This window comes from Larimichthys crocea, chromosome XXIII, assembly GCF_000972845.2.
Source record: "Larimichthys crocea isolate SSNF chromosome XXIII, L_crocea_2.0, whole genome shotgun sequence".
Classification (NCBI taxonomy): Eukaryota; Metazoa; Chordata; class Actinopteri; family Sciaenidae; genus Larimichthys; species Larimichthys crocea.
The window spans coordinates 9,207,669-9,225,660 of record NC_040033.1 but is presented as its reverse complement, the minus strand read 5'-3'; the positions used below and the strand labels follow the sequence as shown (position 1 = coordinate 9,225,660).

Genomic DNA, 17,992 nt, shown 5'->3' with positions numbered 1-17,992 from the left:
GTTATGTTCCCATTCATTGCACTGTTGAATAGTCAATTATAGATTTTCACATTGGCTTGCAGTTGATTGGTTTACAGTAAGAAACATGCACCTATTAACCAAGACTGATCTTCCCTGATCTAATTAATACACCTGGTCCTCATTTACAGTCAGTATATACAAAGAAAACAATACTCCCCCTAGCGGTTAAATCAGCTTTCAGAGGTCTATAAAATCAACATCTGCTATGTGGATTAAAACTGACAAGAACATAAGGACAATAGGATTGAAATACTAAGAATGTAGCCTAAAAAGGAGGTGGAAAAGAAACTGTAGCAAGAAAGCCAACAATAGAAGCAAAATGTGGCAATTTTAAAGACTATTGATGTTAAATTAGACACTGACCTGTGGAAGCAACCAGAGGGATTAGCCGTTCAAAGGTTGGTTAAGTGGAAGTTAGGTGCCCACCACTGACCCCTAGAGTCGCAGGTAGAGATCGGTGATAGGCTTAATCGAAAATGGTACTAATCGCATTAAAGTGACAAACATCATTGACTGGTATTAGGTAATAGGGGCCAGTTGGTGTTAAATAGTTCAGGGAGGCTAATAGGCTTGGAGTTTTTTTATTGATTGGCAGTCTGGTGGGACTGGTAAACAAAACATTTCCCAACAGGCTTTGGCTCCAACAGCTATGCTTTCCAAAGCAGTATATGTGGATATTGTGTTTTGCTCACTGTGTCAAAAAGAGGCATACATCTGCTGAAACAGTCTGTGATCCATTGTAGCCATATAGAGTTCACTAAAACATAACTAGCTCAACTAATGTATTACAATCACAACATTACTATTATCTTTTTCTCATCTCGTCTTCCCCACTGTTGTTCCTTTTTATTGCGGTGTCCACCTGGAAAAGTCGTGAATGTCAATGAAATGCTTTATTTCACTTTGATAGTGACACAATCCTTGCACCTCTCCCTAGCACTATTTCCAGAAGTAAAAATTACCCTGAATGTTTGTGTTCAGTCCCTCTTCAGAGCAAGATAAATATTGCCAATCTGACTGCGGCTGGCTCTTCAACGGCTCTGTGGCCAAAAAGAAAAATGGTCTGCTTTCCCAAAGGGGCAGACGCAATAGAGCTACGTGCAAGGCTATCAGGGCTGTGCAACTTACGGATGCTGTAGATATTAGATTGCACTTTCTCTTCAAAAGAATGCCATTTATCTCTTCAACCTGAGCCAACTGATTGGTGGAGATGGCTTTCTTTGTACAGATGTCAGGGGTGACATTTTGAGACATCCAGCTAAAATGGAATGTTTGGAGACAGTCAGTGCAATAGCTCAAATGTAGACAGCAGGGGATATGCCAGGCCCTAAGATAGCACATCCCTCAAGTGAAACATTTTTGAAGACTGGAACCACCATATGCCAGATGGAACAAGATTATGATACACTGTCTATTCTGACAGCATCTGGCCTTGTGCTGGTTATCGCAGAATGCTAAATTTGTTCAGACACTGGTATTTACCTGTCTGAGAAACTGTCTGTGTATTCATGTTGACATAATGACTTTATTATCCCTTATTTGGCTGTTAAGGAAATGTATCCTTCAGTGCTGATGTTCATAAAATCACGATTCTGAATGATTTGATGTGAGTGGAAAAGTGGAAAGTTCTGATGTGTGGATTCAATACTTAATAAATGAAAACTGCTATGATATATCGGATCTCAGTTATACAACATTTGAGTGTGGACTTCCTTTAGAGACAAGTCAAGACGAGTATACTGGTGAGATCCTGGATTCAATTGACAGGTTCACACTTCCACTATTGTAATTAGCCCCTTGGAGACATAAACAACACACTGTTGAAGAAGATATCATTACTTTCTCATGCTCTTGACAGGAGTCACGCAACTAGTCCCAGTTGGAATATCTAAACTAAGACAACACCTATATAGACTTTTAAATGTAAAACACATCATTAAAACGTCTAAATGTTGCTTTGTTTTTTGTCGTCTTTGGATCTACACAGAAAAGAATGCACATTTTGAACATAAAATAGGAGATGCACTGTAGTATTGTGTTTTCAAAAGGGAACATGGATGCAGCATAAGAACTATAAATACCATCTTCTTATATTTCATAGGATTTGTCTTTGTCTGCCTTTCTGACGGCTCATGGCATGTAATTCCCCAGATTAAGTTGCTGGTGCCTTGGAACCAACTTGTTTCAATAACATGAAACTAGGCCAGAAATAGATATAGAGAAAGACAATAAATTAACAACACAGCCAGAAATCACGTCCACAGGATATAATAGCACCATTACAATAGGCTTTTGTCAACTTTCGTCTTAGAAAGAGTAGTCATTGTTTTAACAAACCCAGAAAATCTAGACTGAAACAGCCGCAGAGCATCGGAATATGTTCAAGCAAAAACAATATCTGGCAATGAGAAAGTATGTTATGAGTATTTGGAGGGGGTAAAAAGCTGTTGTAGGCTTAGGCCATTCATTTTAAATGCATCTGTCCACCAACTAGCAAATCATGCTGTTTCGTGCACTGATTGTCTTGAATTTCAAGGCAAGCACCATGCACAAGAACACAATGTGTTCAAACCGTGGTCGTCTTAGATTACAATTATAGATGCAACCAGGAGAAGAAAGTTCTTTTTTTCTGCCGTTCTGTTTTGTTGACTGACTGAAAAGATGCAATTTGTTTGGTATGAATGAAAGTAAGAAGCAAAGCTAATACACATAACCTGTCACGGACAGAACCTTTCAACCCAGTCAGTATTAGGGCTGAGCAACTTTATCGATCCTGCGATACATCGATATTTCGTTTCCCCAGAAATTAACGATTTTTCAGCCGCAAGTTTCGATACATTAAGTCCCATTCAAATCCCCCATGTTCTGCCTGGCACCCCACTCGCTGCCCATTTCCCAGTTCACTTTGCAGTAAGAGCGATTAGGTCCTCCAGCCGCTAGTGTCGTTGTAGAGCATTTTTAGCAAGTTACCCGTCTAGATACTCTCTGTATACACACGCCGTCTTCCTCGAAATGAAAGTGAAATCAACCCAGCACCTTTGTGCTTAAAAGCCGATGTGTGGGACTACTTTGGATTTAACAAACAAACCATGCTGGACAGCGATGGCGGTTGTTCCAACAAGTTCCCATCTACTTCACCAAGATCGCAGAAGATTAAAGAGTCCATTGCCTACTTTATTTGTCAGGATTTGAGTTCTTATTTAGTGGTGGAAAACGCAGGCTTTAGGCGCATGGTGAACTTGATGAAGCCCCGCTATCCTATTCCAACCCGCTAACACCTCACCAAGGTTTGCGTCAGGACACACTGATGAACAGACTGAAACCTATCGAAGCTGAATTTGCAGTTATAAAATAGATGAAGGCTGCCATGGCTGGGGATCTTCAGAAGAGTACACCAACCTCAAGGCAACTCTCCATGCATGTTTATTTACTTTTCAATGGCTTGTAAGCTACAGTTTGCACTTTTTCAATAAACTAATTTTCTCACCATGTCTTTGATTCATTTTGTCCAGCATTTGCAAGCTGTAGACTCTCTGTCCAGTCAGAGCCATATATTGTGCATTTGATGCTTTCAGTGTTCAGACTTGTCAGTATCATAATATTTCCATATTTACTGTACTACTTGCACACTTTTTGCATGTGATGGCACAGAACATGTACATATACAGCAGATATAGGTTATATGAATACAAGAATTATACCGCTAATAGTTGATACTCAACTGTACTGAACCTATGTAAACACACAGAAATACACATTTAGAAACATCTAGTCTATTCTTTTCAATACTGACGCAAGTTATTTGTTTTCTCTATATCAGATTGATTTCCTATTGTGTACCACTGCAGTTGCATGGCTGTTGTCTGCTGTGTCAGCTGTACAGTAAACCCTGACAAGTGCATTTGAGCTTGGCTGGCCAAACACAAAAAGAGATTTGAAATACAGCAAACTTTAAAGTCATAAATCAATAGCAAGTGCCAGTTCTCTCATGATGTCCATGATGAAAAGCTGCATATGTGATGCATAGATATTGCTGATTGACATCTTTGCAATTATGCCAAAGTGTGATGGATGTACTCACAACCAGTGAATATTTTCCTATGGGTTTGGAGTCAGTTTGAACATTGGGCTGAAATACAGAAATCATGAAATATTAATTGAATTTATAAAAATATAGGGAGGTAAAGGTGATGCCTAGTGCAGTGCAGAGGCCTTTTTCTATATCTATCTATCTATCCCAACACACTATATTATTTGTTTGGTACACTTGCCATTTCAGAAGTAATGACTAAAATAATGTACAAAGAAGCAACATTTTGTCTGCAGTTAAAAAATTTTAAAAAATGCAATAAAAAAGCCATCTTGTGTTTCACAGTTATCTAACCCTGTAGAAATTAGTCTGTGAATGACAGTCAGCAGTTGAATCATCAAAAACACTTGCTGATTAAAATGGGTAATAATGGTGCCTTCAAATATTAATATACCGTAATGTAAAGAATAAATGCATTGCTTAAGCTGGCTGATAAAAACAAATGACCTGCCCTGTGTTGAGCAACAAACAATATATTAATATACTCCCCTAGGACTATGCGATTTGTTTCTTTGAACTGCAAATTGCAATTATCACAGCTGAAGGAACCAATAAATTCTGGGCCCTTTGGAACAATGGTGCAGACAATGAATTCAGATTCCTTATGGGTAGTTAAGGATTTATGAGAATGGAGACAATGATTGTTCATTGTGACTGTTTGAGCTACAGCAGAAAACTTGAAAACACTTTGTCCACAAGGCAGTGGACTATAAATTAATTCAGATTTCAACTCCAATACTCACATATCACACAGGACACATTCGAGGAAATTATATATACATTGGTGGCAAAAGGAACACAGATTTGATCAAATAGAATTTATATAAATGCAAAAAGCAAAGCACCATCCAGCAGGTTGTTGTTTGAAACTGTTTGGAGGGCAGCCGCTTTAAAAAAAAAAAAACTTGGCAGGTGATTGGATAAAACATCTGTCTATCATGAGTGAACTTCAAAAATATACATCAATGAACCATACAATGAAGTCAAACTCTAACCAAACCCACAACTGATGCTAGCAGCATCTAAACAACTTAACAACCAACTTTGTTGTTTTTCGAGCAGACAGATGTGTCTAACACACATTGTCAGACGCACCTAAGGTAAAACCACACAGTGATTGGTCCATAACCACTGTGTTCGGACACGTAGCACAGCTTGAAGCCAGGCAAGACGGATAGTTGCGTAATTTCTTGATATCCCGCAGGGTTAGCCTGAAGCAGTATCAAAACACTTATCTCAGGATTGTACCCATCAGTTTTAACAATTAACTGTTCACTCTAGGCAAAATGGGTAACAACGTACGCTGCATTTTCCACATGAATAAGGAGACACTATGGCACTGATGCAAAGGACATGAAACCTGACCCATCCAATATTATCCTGCTGCAGAGTTGCAGCAGCATCGTTTTCACATCTGCTTCAAGTCCAACCTGTGTCACCTATTTGCAGTTCTGCAGTCCGATTTTACATTTGACACTATATAAATAAATATGTTACATAAGCCTCCATACTTCATTAAGGGGTGAATCCAGCTGTTAGCTGTGTGTCAAATATTCAACAATATTGAAGAGCGCCTTCATAACACCACAAAATGTTGGGTGTTCATCATTGCAAAACGGTCTCCAACACGCTCATCTATCATAATACATGTCAACTAAATATAACTCCCACCTTGCCAGTGATCCCTGAATCCAATCCGACAACTACATAAGCAGCTGCTTAAAACAGAGGCTCCCTTTTGTTAATGCAGTGCACTTATCTAACATGTCCTGGGGCAATGTTGTCGGTGCGGACAATAAATCATGCTGTAAAACCATGTGTGCCAGTCTAGAAAGAAATGTACGCCTGTGAATGTTTCCATCAGAAAGCTTGCTTCAGCCTGCAGGTTCTATTTTACCTGAGGGTTGTACTGCATTTACAGGAAATGGCTGGTTGCTCAATGAGGTACATAGAGAAGAGAGGAACAAAGGGATGATATCAAAGCAATCCAGCGTACAGCAAAACAGGTGGGACTTTTCCTATCAATAGGTTGAGTAAGTCTCATTTACATACAATATGTTCTCTCATATGCATTCACTGTATTCTTTTATATGTTTTTTTCTCACATTATTAATATCTACTCCTCCCAGATGGAAATATGCCAATAAGTGGTGTGTGGAAGATACCACCCTCAGTGTTTTATAACCACTAACCACATAATTTATCAAGAAATGCTTGGCTGCTTTTATTGTCTTTTTTCTTCTGTTCTTCTTTCCCTTCTTCTACTTAGTTTGCTTTAAAAAGGCTTTTTTTCATGTTTGCAAGCTTTTGGTGCTTTACATCAGCTCTTTGGATGGGGGTATGTTGGACTCTATCCAGATGTGTAGCAGGCATGGTTTGCAACACAAAAAAAAAAGATATTGTATTTCTTATCTGGCTAGCTGTGTGGCTCAGAGTAAATAAAACTGTATACTTCTCATCCGTCTGTGGCTGTGAATGTCAGTTAATCTAAAAAAATAATCACACTTATTTAAACCATTTTAAACTCGAAGCTAATCCTGGAGATATCTTCCACAGAGACAGACAATGTTGCCTTTAACTTCAAAGTGAAATGTGAAACAAAGACAGAAAATCTGGAGTTAATTTTTTTCATTTAACTCACAACTGTAATTTGAGGCACTTGGCTGTGATCGCCTGAGGACTGTCCACAATCTCCTTGTGCTACAGTGAGCTCCCTCCCACTCTTTATGACAAAACGAAGTGCTGCTCCTTAGTTCACACTTCATTACCCACAGTAATGCCTCAGCACAATGATGTATGGAACTCTTCTCACTCCCAGACTTGCTTCTGGCAGGAACGGCTCAACAAACTTGTAAAAGGGGCTACAGCAAAAGTGTTTGAAGCCGCATGCTGAAACTTTTATTTCCTCTTAAGAGTAATGGAGGGGGTTGCTAATATAAAAACCTCTTTGTATTAACATGGCCATAATGGTCCTTGATTTTTAAAATGTTTCAATTTGAGATAGAATGTCTCATCACAAACAAAAACACTACAAAAACACTCATTACATTTCCCAGGAAGTTCCCAGGAACGGAGATGGACTTCTATGTATCTAGCACTTTTCTCAAGGTTAAAATAGTAAACAAAGATTGTTTGTCTTGTGTGTGGGTTTGGTATATGTGATCACTTAAGATTCCATCCTAGACGTATGGCTCTGTGTAAAATTTCTTGTAGAAAAAACAACAATTAATATTTACTTTTTTGCAGAAAATCAGTATTTTATCTTAGAAATTCCACATCGTTTAGGCTCTATGGCAGAGGTGTCCAAACCTCTTTTAAAGAGGGTCAGTTTTTACAAGTGAAGATGCCCGGGGGCCAATACTAACATTTTAAAAATGAAAAAATTAACAATTTTGTTTGGTTTGGTTAGTTTTGGCCCGCGGGCCGCTAATTGCCGACCCCTGCCTTAGAGGTTAACGTTTAGTGCATTAAAATGCTCCATTATGTCAACCAAAAAAGCCAAATCTGCCAGCCATACAGTTATCAGACAATCCTAGCAGGCCAAAAAAATATATTATATTATATATAAAAATTAAAAGAAAGAAAAATAAAATATGACTGCAGGTCATGATTGGCCCCCGGGCCATACTTTGGATATCCCTTCTTTATGGCATACATTTTTATAGTCATTTAACTTTGTCCAAGACCTACAAGACTTACATTAGCTTCAGCCTATAATAACATAATAATAACATAACTTCATTTTAATTTTCTGACTTAACCAAGTGAAAAAACAGGTGAGATAAAATAATTTTGGTGACCTGGCTAAGAAGGCAGTAAAGTACACGTCAAGTGCACAGATATACACACACAGAAGTTTTAGTTTATATTAATTGCCACATATAATCATAATCTCTTTAACTCAACCAGTTGCCACAGATGTCCGCCCACCAATGAGCTAGATTCTGCTCAAGGTTAAAATAGCAGATAAACACAGGTGTTATCAATGACACTAATCCCCTTAAGGTTCCATTCAGTTCAAACAGAGTCAGGGTGTTTCTGTGGTGCATGTTGGCTCATGGGAAGGTCTCTGCTTCAATAAATGGAATGGAACCTTAATTAGTATCAATGGAAACACCTGCGTTGACCACACTATTTCATGTCAAAATGGCTGCTGTGAAAAAGGTAAGCTATTATGAGATTTACTCTACTACTTAGTACATATATACACATGAATTTCAGAGTCAAATGTTAGCCAAGATATCAGCCCTGTCAGTTCAGTCGGCTCAGCAGGGAATGTTTACATAAATGTACAGCTGGTAGTTGCTAATGGCATCCACATATTTACAGCTCAAGACGCATTTCTTTTTTTGAAGTGACTTCTTAACCATTCATAGCAGTCTGATGTTAAAAACATGATGTTGCACATTACCAGATGGATAATATTTGTTGTAACATGTGCCGTGTTGAATCCTGACACATTCCTCTGTGGTGAAGTGAAAAGCGTACGTGATTTTAGCATTTGCCTATGGTTTAGTAAGTTTCACAACCATAAACATGAAAATCCCTGACACCACACTAATTCAGTGATTCCCCTCGCTCACCAACTCGTATCTTTTTCTCAAAGAGTTCTTACCTGTTCAGTCACCCTCTTTCATCACTCACCCAATCCTGGGCCTCAATCACCAAAAGAGCCCACTCAGGGCAAAGATAATTGGAAGTGTGTAGTGGCCCGAGTAAAATGTAGATTGAAGACACAATAACAAAGAGAAAATAGGAGTTGGGTGAGAACGCAATACTCAAGAGGAATAATAAAACACTGTACTGAGGAGAGCATGAATTTGTGTTTCTATAACTGCCTTACAGGACAGCAGGAACACAAACTGCTGAAGTTTTATGAATCACGATATAAGGAAAGGTCTTTAAATTTTCAGGTTCTGTAAATAATCAGATTCCAGATGTTTTTGCTCAGTGTTCCATAGATTTACAACTCTATATATAGACGAGTTAGACATCACTATGGCCTCATTTGAATATCTAAAATGTCTCTTGAAAACTTAAAAAACCCTAATTATTGCTGAAATTATCATAAATCCATGATAAGTATTCTGAAAGCTTATTAAAACTTTTATACACTGAACAGACATGAAAATCACTGTACTCGGGAGCCACGCAAACAATTTTCAATAGTCAAAGGCTGTATGTGTTTCGCACCTCAGCTAATTATCATCATCATCATAACCAAAAGCCCTGCAGTATTTCATTTTTTTCATCTAATAGGGACTGATTTGGACCTAGAATGCTGTATGAATATAAAAGGACTACTCAGAGTTTAGAGAACCAGAGTTCAGGGAGTAAAGTAACCGAACAACCAAATTAAAAAACATTAGACACAAAAAAGTTTAAACTGTCATATGAGTAAATAGGATCATGTAACTTTTTGAAAAGAAGAGCTAAAAAAAAAGCAGAATTCTCCTTTAACAGTATAAATTCTCTTTAGACATCTTTCCAATGCAGCTGGGATGATTAAAGCAGGATTGGCCTGAACGGCAAAACCTACATTTAATTACTTTTCACACAAATACTTAACCTCCACTGCAGAATAATGGGAGCCGCATGAGAAGACATATTGTGAAAACCTCATTAAAATGTTTTGCTGTGTTTGTCAGCAGCGTACACGGAGGATCATGATGGGTAACTGAGATGACACCAGGATTGACTGAAGTGGCAAGAATGCTCTGTGCAAGGCGCAGGAATTTCCCTTCTTCAAGACAATGGAGAGCAATTATGTGAAATGTTCCTCAACCAGAGACACTGAAGCTGAAATCCCATCTCTAAAACCCTTAGTGGTGCATTATGTCATGAAATTTTCCTTGGCTAAGAATGATGACAAGCCAGGAGTTTGGACTCAAGAATGTGCTGTATTAAAAAATTTTGAATACTATATTAGGTTACGAAGGACAGACACATATATCGACTACATGAAAATATGCTGTCATTAAACCACGCGCTCTCTCTCTCTCATTCAGCTCAGATAGAAGCTTGGTACACCTCACCCTGTCCTGCCTGCGTTTGTGTGAAAGGCTTTGGCGTTAATGTGCAACTTTAACAGCATAAGGTGAGGCAGTGTCAGGGATTTTCATGTTGCCTGTAAAACTAACCAAGAACCATAGCAGGGTGTTAGAATCACATACAGTAATCAACATGCTACAGAGAAATGTGTTAAGATGCAACACCATATGTACAGTATATTAATGGCAAAGATTAGCCACCTGGGAATGTGCAACGTCAACGTGCAACGTCATATGTTTAACGTCAAACTGCTATTGCATAGCTGAGCCAACATAAAGCATTAGTCAGACTTTGTCAGCACCAGAAAAAAAAAAAAAAAATCAGGAATTTCATTCAAACTTCAGTTTTTATAGCAAGAACTGTACAGAGGTGCTGTCAAAGAGCAGACATTGATACCTAAAATATTTTGTGCTGTAGTCAACCATTTATTTGTCCATCCATTAATTTCTATGCCTGCTAATCCTGCACAGGGTCACAGTGACAATGTAGTTATCTTTCAGTGTTATGTGAACATTTCTGCAAGTAAATTGCATAATTTATAGTGCTGCATTTATATATATATATGTGTGTTTTTAAAAAAAGCCCTGAAGGTGATGCAAATATGATATGACCTGTAACTTCAGAATATAAACTTAAATAATGCTAAACCAGCTAGAAATTTTAAGTGAAAAAAAAACAAAACAAAAAACACACTGGACCACTGCAAAGGCAAGACACGTCTGTCACAGGCTAATAGCCGCTAAAACTCTGCTGAGATCAAATTAATCAGATTATCCCTCCATTAACCTACAAAGGCCTCCAAACAAGTCACATGACAGCATCAAAGTAAGTCTTAGAATAGCTCTTTGTTGGCTGAAAGCTGTAGCAGACGGAGAATAACAATTATTCTTAACAGTGGATGGAGCCAGTCGACAGCCTAATTAGTGGGTCAGAATGTAAGTGGTCACTCCAGCACACAAAGACACTAATCTAGTTTGAGTTATTAAAATTTTTGTCAAAATATATTTCTTCGCTTTTGAGAAATAATTAGTTATTTTCATGCTTGCCAGAGGGGATTTGCCTGTCCCCAAAGTCAGAGGAAAATCCTGATGGAAGGGTTGGAATGGATAATTAGCAATGATTATCGATGATGAATCAAGTGACTATTAGGATGTACCACTGATAGAATTTTTGGAAACCAAAATCAGCAAATGGCTCTGAAATAATCCTGTACTGTGAGGGTTTCTCCCGAGACTACAGCACAAATAGCAAATGAGACCTTTGCAGAAAAGCCTAGTAGACAAAACAGTGATGTATCGGAATAACAAGTGAGAAAAGTGTCTTTTGCTTGTTCTCAGTTATAAACAAACCAACATGCAATATTTCTAGAGTTTTACAAAGTTTAACTCACTGCAGCATATCATCAAAACTGGCTATCAACTAAGGATGCGCATAATTAGTCAACTAGTCAATTAATTGTTGCTAACCTAGCAAGTTGACACGAGTCAGTTAAACTAATTAGAATTTCTTTTGATGTACAATGCCAATTATCTTGTCTTTATGCAGCCATCTGTCACAAGCAGAGTGGCAGCCCCGCCAGGCGGAAGCCCTCCCCTCCCCACATGAATGCCCCTGCTGGCTGTATGAGATGTCATATTTTTCCCACTCTAGAAGTAAAGTTCTAGTCATAACTTTTTGCCACTGCAGTCCGCTTTGGGATTCTACCACAACAAATCAGTTTGAGATGGCTATATCCAAGGGTAAAAGGATGGTGGAACTGGCATTGAAAAGAAAATACCCAGAGTATGGTAAGTTACAATGACATTAAGCATTGAAAAGATAGTAGTAACATAAAATATGAGTGTAAAGCAATGTTTAGTTAGCAGCTCTCTGAAAGCTGAAACATTATCCTTGGTTATCATCGGTTTATCCAAACAATTATTTATTAAAATTTAATTTTATTATAATTATTAAAATTTTACTAGTCCACTAATCTAGATTTCCATTTTCTGCTTAATAGGGATGTAACAATACACTCAACTCATGACTCGATACGGTTCACGATACGATTTTCTCACGATTTTTTTTTTATCAAATTGAGCTACAGAAAAATTATGACCAAATAAAATTATCTTTTTATTTGTAGGAAAAACATCTTAGGTGCTTTTTCTTTACAGAAACTCTTAAACAGTTTGTGCTCGCTTATAAAAGGTGCAACTTACACGGTCATCTTAAACAACAAAATACATGACAAATATCTCCTTTCTTTAGAAACAATCTCACAAGTAAACTGGTGTAATGTGTTTTCACTCACGAGGTGGCGTAACGTTACTTTGCCTCTCACTGTGGTGGTAGCTGATATGCTGCTGCATGTTGCTCGTGTTGCCGCTATATGCTGCAGTCTCTTGCAATATTTACATGCTGTTTTGGTTTTGTCTGTCCATTTCCCACGGTTGTATTTGTGCATATAGGGAATCCAAAAATGCCGCCACACAGGTGATTTAAAACTGCTCTGTGCATCCTCTATTTCAAAGCTATTTTCTATTACCTACGTACGTACGTAAGTCACGTGACTTGACGTCTGACGCTGAACAAATGAAACACCAGTGACTTTTATTAAAATAACGTAACCTATTTCTAATTTTAAAAAAGAAAAAAAACATATCCTACTTCTCTCTCATTCGCGAAGAATCACAATTCATTTTTTCTGTCAACCGTTGCGACTTGTCACGCATTTGTACCGATTTTTAATCATGTCACGATGCATCGTTACATCCCTACTGCTTAATCAACAGCGAGATTAGGAACATCCCTACTATCAGCATCCAAAATGATGCCACACTGCACCTTTAGTGAATTTCTATTGCTGCTTGTCAGGAGGGCAACAGACGATACTTCTGCAACAAAACAGAATATCTTTAACCTATAAAAGGTTAGTGCAGCGATGCTTTAAGTTTTAATGACAGTAACTCGGTAATGAAGGGATATTGTAGCTTAAAGTTTGTTTTAATGGGCTGTTGTCAATTGTTTATGCTTGCATTGCAAATGTGTTTCAAGGAGGATGAACAACAGGAGAAGCAGATACCTTGAGAACAAAGGGAGGGAATATGTTTGTCTGTTACAGACAGACAAGGAGGAGAGTACAACCAGCCTATGTCACACATTAGCCCCTGGGGTAGACAGCGCTGTTTAAGCTCTGGTGCCATTTCCAGGACAACTGGGACTGTTAGACTCTGAGAAATGGGAATTCAGGTAGCAGAGGGTGTAAAGCAAGCCAGTTGCTTGTGTTTAGCACCCAGCCTGGGTCAAATATCCTTCCCAAAGGGTGTTGAAGATTTCACAATAACGAGAGATTATAGTATAGCCGCCTGTCTAATGGCGGTGGTACCAAGCCAGGAGAGGATCATTCACAGAAAACCAGAAGGGTACTGCAAGGCAGTGAGTCGTAGAAGTGAGCTCAACCTTCTGTTGTTGCAGTGTGAACATCTGGATTTCCAGTTAAGGCATAGCCAGAATGAAACAATGACATACTAATACACTGAAGGCAACATTATAGAGAAAAAAGCTCAAATCTAAATGGTTGCACCTAGTCTACAGCAGCAAAAAATCTGATAACATGTTTCCAAATAATCCTGACTGATAAAAGCTTGATTTTAAGGTGAGCCAGAATCAGGTAATCCCACAGCACTGCAGTTTGCACACAAACTGAACAGCAAACAGACAGTAAATCCGGAATATTGTTGGAGGATTTAGCAGCAAAATGAGGGAGCATGTGTTTTGGCATGTGTGCCGTTTGAAATGTCCCAAAACAGACAGGCACTCTAAACAATTTGAATTATTTAATCATCACTCTGCTGGTACATTTTTACACTCAGAATTAGTGTCAAGCTCAGACTTTCAGTCGGTTTTCTCCTTTTTTTGCAGCATCCTTTAGGTTTTACATCGATCAACTTTTTTCTCATGCTGAAGGCTCTACACAGCACTGACTGAAGGATCAAAAGGACCTGCTGCGTGTACCTAAATATAAAGAAGCACGGGTCAATCAAAATTGAGCTGGCTTTTGAAAATAAGGAGATGATGCTTAATCGTGTTGCAGCTGATATTTGTGCATTTCTGTCAGACTGCCTTACACATTGGATTAGGCACTTGACTGAAAACCGGTGTTGGCCCGTGTTACCTTGTATCCTAGCAGCCAATTGTATTTCATCTCATTGCAAATGGGTACAAGACTATTATGCTCTGCTGTATTATACATTATATTAAAGCCTGAGAACTGAAATGTGCACCTCGTAAACTTAACAAGCAGCCCAGTTTTCAAATGAATTGCCACTCTTTGTAGCTTTTCAGCACAGTGGTACGGATGATTTGTTGTTTTTGCTGTGCTCAATGTGCTGAAAAGATGATGGAGGCTTACAACAGTGTCTTTTGATATTTGCATGTAGCCGAAAATTTTGGGGTTTTGGTTCATTAGCTGTGTCCCTCATGTATGTCATGATTCAATCCCTGGGTTGGCAATGAATTTGCATGTTTACCCAAATTAAAATACATATTTCAGCAGTCATAGTTAACCCCCTTTGGTTGTTTGATGAATCTTTTCCACATAGGTACACTGCAAAACAGTAAAATGACTCAAGAAGCACTCATCATGAGTACTGTCTTACATATCTGCCTATATGCTCCACGACACGTTCCTGTGGCCAGATCTTAAAATTCATATTCAGCATTCAGCCCCCACCCAGAGCAGTTAGTCTCTATTGTTAGCACTTCACACATTAGCATCCGACTTATTATCATACCCACAGGTGATACCGTGGATCAAAGGCAAGGATGTACTGTTTAATATTTCTACCTCATTACAGTAGAAGGGCTTTTGATTACTGGCCTTTGTCTGCCTCTGTCAATTTGAGGCAGTGATGTCCTTTGCTGTTCAGCAGGAAGTGCAATATTAATAGCAACGGATCCTCACTGCTGGATTAGGGAAGCACTCTGAGGTGCAACACACCAAGTTCCAGGCAGTACAGGCCCTGTAATTGGTCTTCATATGTCACCTGCTTGACTTTGTGTCACATGTTCTCCCTTTGGGAAAACTACTGTACCCATTAAACTTATCTCACTGTCTATATTAATCTCACCAATGTAATGATCCGTTCTTTCACAATTGACACTTCTGAGTCACTGTAATGGCTACCCAACACAGTGTTATTAATGGACCAAATGTCATGAATGCATAACTGTAACTGGGTTCCAGCTTTAGTTGGGCTCATGTGTACATACTGTCCCACTTAAATGAGAGATTTCACTTTATTTTCCACCCATTTAAAAAAAATAGCCTCCATACTTGCTTACCTGTCACTTTGTATTTTAAATGAAAACAACAATACAGGTCGTTTTGCACGTCTACGTAAAGTGTTACGTTAATAAAGCGCAAAAAAGCAAAGCCTGATGTATTCAATTCACCCCATGGCCTTTAAGCAAGAAGCACTAATTTCACCTGAATCCAGGCTTCTACTTAATGGATCACAACATGCTGTCTGTGAGCAGGAAGAGTATTCTACAGTCTAACTCCCTTGTCAGTATTATGCATATGAGGCCATTATCTGCTCGTTCGCAGCTCTGTGAGGATACATTCACATTACCTGTTCGGGAGCGTCCCCGTGCTCTTCTGTGGGAGAAGGAGCAAACCGACACTCTCCAGGTACATACATCTTGGTTTCTTATGTGCTTGAGTAATTTGAAGAAGAGGCCTGGGCTAGAACGAAGGTTGTTATTGTTTACCGTGTTTGAATAAACAGGGTGATGAGATGGGCTGGCTGACTGATGGTGCAAGAACTACCCCCGGTGTCAATGCATCGATTCACTTGTGAGCTCAACCCAATGAAGCAAACAGTCCTGAGATTATACCCTCCCCCTGATCATTGACAATCTGTTAGTAACCAGGTAGAACAAAAGCTGCAAATATTGTCTTTCTCTGTTGCATTATTTCCAGTATGTGGTAAACTGATATGATGTCTGTGTTTGCATGTATTTGCTGAAGAAAAAACAACATCCACCTGCTTGATCATCTATAAGCTATTACCGTATCGACTGCCTGAGCTTCAGGACTTCTGTTAAAGTCGGTAGTAATGATCTGATAGAGCTCTCTTTATAAACTTTGCCTTAAGAAGGAAACAAGGTCAAGGATGTATGGAAGACCAAGAAGACTCCCTTAACATCTCATCTTTCTCTTACTCTTCAAGGCCTTCAGGGATTTCAAACCAGAGCAATGAAATCGATATTTTTCAATTAAATATGAAGTGAGTTAAAAAAAATAAATAAATGAAAGACTATGAAATATATTAATCTGAACAAGTATTTGTGAAAAAAGTTGAATTCGAAGAAAAATATTATCACCACAAATCATTTTAGGAGTCTAAATCCCCCAGTTTCACCTGGAAGATTTAAGATTGCAGCTGGTTCTTATCAAGCCACGTAGGCAGACACTGAGCTAATCCCAAAAGGGAACGGCCTCATCTAAAGCACAGCATGGAGGAGCTACTGTAGGTATAACTACAGCATACAGAGTGTGCTATATATGTGAGATCCATACGCTTTCATTAGCTGCAGATAGGAAATGAATGCACAACCTTTTGTGATGAATATGCCAAAGAGGTGGAGGGGAAAAGCAATTAGGTTTATATCTCATTCCTAAAGAGACATCCATATAGGTCAAATCTTAATGCAGCTACAGTCTACAGCAGTATCTGGGCACAACCTATACTTGGCACAAAGAAAAATATAATCTGTTCATTAGTTAAATTCAAGTCAGTCAGTTCATCAATCTCAAATTATGCTCTCTCTCTATCCCTCTCTTCACATTAAGTGATGCTGGCTCGCCCAGTCCTGAGCATAACTTTGCAACCTTGGTGATTAATTTATGAGCAAATTTTAAAAGGCAAATATTTCTGTCAAAACTAGACTGAGCAAGTGAAGCAGGTCTTTGCTTATCAGGTTGGGAATTTATTACGTCTACCCACTGCTGAACCAACTGTGCTTAGTGAACCAACACTAAGCACTGATGCCTGTGTTACTAGCAGTGGTTAATATATCCTGGCAAAAAATGGCTGTTTGAGTCTAATTCTAGGTGTTAAAATGATTTGTCTGGGTAACGTCATCATAAGAGAGATATACGGCTACCCCAACTGTGAGACATATGGAGCCTACGAAGTGACAAATGAGATCAAACTAACCTGAAAGTGAAATTAATTCAAATGACAACCATTTTCTGTTATCTCAAATCTGTCGATAAGATGTTTTATCTGATGGTTATTTATCTTCTGCTAGTTTTTTTTTTTTTTTTTTTCCCCCCATTTTACTCACAATATTTTCAATTTCTCAAGTTTCAACCAGGCATGGTTTTGTGACACATTCTTGATGCGCGGTGGCCGCCGGAGCTAATCGCAGCCGTTCCGAGTCAATGTTTGAAACTTTCAGAAGCGGGTCTCCGCTCTTCTCCACTGAGGATACCCAGCTGTTCTATTTTAGACGGACGCCACGAGCAGTGGCAATCAGCACAGAATACATTATACACACAAACAGCATAGAGAAACCGGCCGGATGTCAAAATAATACACCCTGTGCAAGTTTCCTATTGTAACTAGTTTTATTTATTCCTTTTATTTGAATACGGTGGTGTGTTAGTCAATGATCTGATTTACATCACGCCTAACACCACTTAGATACTTTACAAATGTAAATCATGGTGCGTAATAGCTTACTTTTTCATCAAGATTCTACTAAGAGAGTTTTTCCAAGTTGTAAAATACTTCATCTAGCTCTGGCTTTTAATTCCTGTTATAGTAAATCACTAAATGT

The 17,992-nt window shown here is 38.6% G+C and overlaps 1 long non-coding RNA gene across 3 annotated transcripts in view; it reads right to left on the bottom strand.

The window, feature by feature from the left end:
* The window catches only part of LOC113744455 (uncharacterized), a 230,502-nt gene that overhangs the window by 154,580 nt on the left and 57,930 nt on the right, over positions 1–17,992 (bottom strand). The gene's annotated exons all lie outside the window — the stretch shown is intronic.